The sequence below is a fragment of the Phoca vitulina genome, unplaced genomic scaffold (genome assembly GCF_004348235.1).
Source record: "Phoca vitulina isolate PV1807 unplaced genomic scaffold, GSC_HSeal_1.0 scaffold13, whole genome shotgun sequence".
In the NCBI taxonomy this organism is placed as follows: domain Eukaryota; kingdom Metazoa; phylum Chordata; class Mammalia; order Carnivora; family Phocidae; genus Phoca; species Phoca vitulina.
The window spans coordinates 44,442,475-44,447,999 of record NW_022589716.1 but is presented as its reverse complement, the minus strand read 5'-3'; positions in this window follow the sequence as shown (position 1 = coordinate 44,447,999).

Genomic DNA, 5,525 nt, shown 5'->3' with positions numbered 1-5,525 from the left:
CAAAATTAGTAACAGTGTAGGTGGACAGAACTTTCATATATTGTTGATACACGTGTAAATTAATGCCATCCTTTTGAAGAGCATTTTGGCAATTTCTACCAGAATTAAAAACGCATATATCCTTTGACCACATGCTTCCATGTTAAGTGGCCCTACGGAGATATTTATAGTGCATCCAGGTACACCAAGGAGCTGCTGGGGCACGGTAGGAACAAAGAAACTAGAAATTGATATACATCAACAGAGAACACACTCAGACAATGCAAAGAAGCACGGCCATTAAAAAGAAGGCAGTAGCTTAGGCCCTGTTGATGTGGAAAGATCTGCAGAGATGTGTTTTAGGTGGGAAACTGGCAAGGCATGAAAACAGTGGGCAGAGTGATTCTCTTTTTATCAGTCAAAGCCAGTCTACCAAAGTATTCAGGAAAGAAATGCAAAGCATGATCATGTCCAGGGAGAGGGACTGAGATAGAAAAGGAGGTTTTAGTTTTCATTTTGTAATCTTTTGGGACTGTTTGAATTTTCTAAATGTGGGCCTGCATTAACTTTATTTTTGAAACGCCACCGGGATTATCTGTGTGGCCGTATTTTGAGTCATTTTCATTTTCTTTATGCTTTACTGTGTTGAAAATCTTTTATAATCTTCGGCATTCCAGAAATGTGTGTGATGGGTGTGTGCGTGTGTGTGTGTGTGTGACACACTGCTGTTCCCCCAAGAGGACCCGCACAGAGCTCACGACCTCCCTCTCCAGGCCTTGGGTTCCCATCCTCAGGGAAAGGCAGTAGGACAGGCTGGGGAGGCATGGCGGGGAGGGGGCACTTCACTGAGCATTGGCCAAGCCTCTCTCCACAGACAGCTCCCACCTCCTCTTCATCCTGCCCCTGTGGTATGAAGCCAGCTCACAGTGGGTGGGGAGGCTCAGGTGAGGAGGCAGGGACAGAGAATAGAGTCCACTCCTCTGAAACAGCAAAGTGCACGCAGGGGAATGGGTCCAACAGGATGCTCAGTTGATGTGGAAGGAGCCGGGCCAGAGCCTAAATTCTAAATGAGGGCAGCAGGGGCCTCTGAAGGCTGGTGTCCAGAGGGCCCAGCCCCTGAGAGCCACCGAGGCCTAGAGCCGCACTTGCGTGTGTAGGCATGTGCCTACGTGTCTGGGAGGGACGGGTTCTGGGGTCTGTGCTCCTACATGCGTTAGTGGGCTTACCCATCTGCGTTTCATGCATGTGGCAGAAGCAGCCTTACTGTGCAGCTCCGGGGCCCTCCTTACACAGGCCCCCTCCAAGGCTCTGTCTCTAATTTGTATTTAGAGTTTTGGTCTTCCTTTTTTGAAAACCAGTTCCCCTCCCACACTGTATAAACATCGGGCCCAACAAAACATGGATCTGCCCTGGCATATTTATATCGTACTGTCCCATGTTTATCATGACTATGTCTCTGTCTCCCTTCCTTTGTCCCCCCTCCTTCCTGCTTTCCCTCTCTCCTTTCTTCCTTCAATATTTGTGTTCTAGGAACTTGCCCTTTTGGGACAGAGGGACAGCGATGAAGGAGACAATCCATTCCAGAGAGGTTCAGGGGTCCGTGGGAGCATATTGTGGGCCATCTTCCTCCTGGGACCATCAGGAAAATGGAGAGTGGAAGAATGGAAGAAATAGCAGGGTGGCCAGACACGGGCTGGGGCGTGGTGGAAGGCACTGTGAGTCCATGTCTTTCTGTGATCAACTGTGTCTTGACCTGCGTGTGCATTTGTGTGTGATGCCATGGGTGTGTGCCTGTGGCTGTGGGCGGTGTGTCCCTCCATGTGTGCAGCTGAGGGAGAACCTGGGTGCTTGCGTGCTGTTTGTTGTTGGCCTCACGTGCCTTCGAGGGACAGAATCCAGGCGGCACTATGGGCTAATGAGTTTTCACGGCTATGGAACTCCCTCAGGGCCAGTCCTCCCTGGCAGAGCAAACCACTCTTAGAAGCCCAGAGATGGGAGTAATGACTTTATCCTTCCCCGGGGTGTCCAAACATCCCTGCCGGTCTCGAGTGGCCCCGCCAACCTGACCTGGCTGAGCCCGAGGCCAGGGGCTCTAACAGATGCAATGATTTTTCAACCTTTGGGCATCACCTGGTCACCTGGTTGGACCAGCTCCTTGACTTGTGGTTTGAATGGTAGGCACAGGTGGCCAAGCCTGAGTATCAGGTTTCCATGGTGACAGTCCCTATAAAGTGCTCAAGATCAACAAGATGCTTGGGGGCAGTACTGGCAAGAAGGGCACTTTTTAAGTCCAGCCCATTTCTGTTTCAGAGTTGGCTCAGAGAGGGCTGGAGAAATCTTTAAGGTCACCTAGAACACCTGTGGTTATTCTCTGCCTAGCCTCCACCTCCCAGATCTGTTAGCTGCGGTTTTCACCTGCTCTGTGTCCCCCCAACAATGCTGATCCCCGTGGATGCCATCACGTGAGCTTCCTTGGTCTTTGGCTCCCAGTTGGGTTCGGCCAATGGGAGGCACTGATGGGCATCAGAGGGTGGGAGGAGAGAAAAGTTGGGGTATTTCCCCAACCTACTCCCAGTTTTGGCAGTGACTGTGTCTCTCTAGCCACAGCTTTTCTCAGGGGACCCCCTCACCCATCACTGAGGCTCTTGCTGCTTCCAGGAAACCTCTCCTCTCCAGTCACTTCATGTAGGGGGTAACCAGCCCAGGTACTGCACCATCCCACTGATGTCCTTACAATACCGCCCTGGCCCCCACCACACACCTGGGGTAAATTACCCCTTTGCTAAACTCTTTTCATTAAACCCTATTGAATGGGTCCTCTCTTTCCCGTTGGGACCCTGACTGGTACACAGTTTCCCATTGTGGTAGGAATAAAACATATACTACCTTCTCCTGCTCCATCTGGCCTCCAGTCTTTGCACTTGCTGTTTCCTCTGCTCATTTAAGAATCACCTCTTCATCAATAAAACAAAAAAATAACAAAACACATTGCATATGTTTAGCACGCTTGGCACTCTTAAGGGTTTAAAAAAAACACTAACCAGTATCATTTTTATTGTTGCCAGGTACTGGAATGCAAATAGAGGTGCTTACTTGTTAAAGGGCCTGGTTTTAATACTGTTGTCAATTTAATATGAACTAATATTGAAATATTGGATCTGTGCCATTTATTATTCATCTTTGGTGCATTTCTACAGTTAATGTAGTCATTGTATGCCTGTATTTTTAAAAAGGAGTGTTAATGTTTTGAGTGTTTCTCATTCATTTGAAGATGAAACATATTCTAAGATTGCACAAAAGGGGGGAAATCATAAGTATATAATGTTCAATAAATCAGTGTCTTGTTATATCACAATGACATTTTAAAATAAGATTTACAGGGGGCACCTGGGTGGCTCAGTCGTTAAGCGTCTGCCTTCGGCTCAGGTCATGATCCCAGGGTCCTGGGATCGAGCCCCGCATCGGGCTCCCTGCTCTGCGGGAAGCCTGCTTCTCCCTCTCCCATTTCCCCTGCTTGTGTTCCCTCTCTCGCTGTGTCTCTCTCTGTCAATAAATAAAATCTTTAAAAAAAAAAAAAAAAGATTTATAGGATTGAAAAGTGGAAAACAACAATCTCTTCCAAGGTGCCTTCATGACCACTGTCTAAATCAGGGGGGCACCATCACTCTCTCCCACCTCTCAGCCTGTGCCTTTCACAACACTTATATTTTGCAATTTATGATTGCTTCCTACTTTGAGATTTGTCTCTCTCACTTCACTGTGAGCTTTACCAAGGCTCTCAGATCTTGCCTGCTGGGTTCACTCCTGTGTCCCAGTGCAGTGTCTTGGTGAGCGGACATGCTAGGATGCTTTAACAGAGGCCTCCAAACAGTATGAATAACCTAGTTTATTTCTCCCACAGGTGATGGTGGGGGTCAGCGGCCCAGGCTGGCACGGTGGTTTGAAGGTGTTCCCAAGCCCCGGGGCTCCTCAGACCACCTCGCTCCTCAGTCACACAGGGGATAACTTAAAAAACCCTCTTACCCAGAGCAATCCTACTGTCTTTGGTTGTGGCTTCCCTAGTCCAGCCTGCCCAAGAACCTTGTTCTCCCAACAACAGGCTTATCTTCGTGGCTTTCCAAACCACAGAGCAAGTTCCCTGACATGAACTTCTCACAATGAAACAGGGTTACTGCACACACGTTCTTGCCTGTTTTATTAAATATTACTTTTTTCTTCTGTGGCTGTCCACATCCTTGACCTTTGGGCGAGTTATTTCACCATTCTGTGCCTCAGTTTCTTCATCTGTAAAATGGGGATAACCATTGTTCACCTCCTAGGGTTGTTACAAGGATTAAATGATCATAAAGCTCTTAGAATTGAACCCAACAGACAGGAGGTGCTCTTTAAATAATAATCAACATTACTAACTCTTTTGAAGATCTTAACTTCCCCATGAAGTAGGTGAGAAGGCATCACCTCATTTTCAGATGCATAAATGAAGGACTAAAGAGCTAAAGCAACTTGCCCAAGGCCATGGTGCTGACAGGTGGCCTAGTCTAGGTTTAATCCAGACCTGCACCTCAGCTCACCTCATGAAAAAACTGGGGTGATGACAGCAACTCCTCCTAGGATTTGGTTGCGAGAATCCAATGCCATCATGCAATCAAGTGACAGGCACTTGGAGGGCACTGTTCAAACGTCTGTGCCCTTCCCCTTCACGGTGGCCCACTCTGTCACGCGCACGGGCGCTCTCACGGAGCCACCAGGGATCCCAGCTACCCTGCTCCTGGCAGCCCTCGGGGTCAGCTGCTTGTTTGGCTGCAGGGGACAGCTGGGCCAACAGAGGGGCCCATTGTCTCTGTATTCTGGGGCTCTATTGTTGGAGCTTAGTCCCAGGGTCCAGCCCCAAGGCACTCCCAGCTGTCGCTAGGGCGTGTCTTGATCGGGGTGGGAGGGACAGGGAGCGAGCACGGATACCCGGCTGTACCCCTAAGATTGGATCTCCAGCCCCGCTCTACTGACGAGGAAACTGAGGCTCAGAGAGCCCAAATGACGTGTGGGGAGTTTGTCTCACCTTGGGGTCGCCAAAGATGGGGCGGGGAGGGCACGCGTGTGGCCTCAAGTCGGAGAGGTCACAGATTGCAGGGCCAGAGCACCCCCATCCCATTTTACTCGTGGAAACGGAGGACCCAGAGCGGGGACGCTTGCCCAAAGTCACACAGCGCGTCTGCCGCAGAGTCCGCCGGGAACCCAGGCATCCCTAAGTCCCAGCCTTGGGAGAGAGCAGGAGCGCAGGTCGACTGGGGGCGGGGCGATTCCGCACGTTCCAAACCTCTGTGGCGCGCCTTGATAAAAACTCGCGCGGCCCTCCCCTTAGGGGGCGTGGCTTTCCGAGCCAGGGGATTCCACTGGGCATTTGTCTGCGGAAGGCGGGACTTCGTGCTTGATGGCCGTTGGAGGCGTGGCCTCCTAACCGCGGGCGCGCTCACTGCGGGACTTCATCCCTCTGTGACGCAGGCGCGGGCGCGGGCGGGGCGGAGTCGAGACTGCCGGAGCTCCGCCCC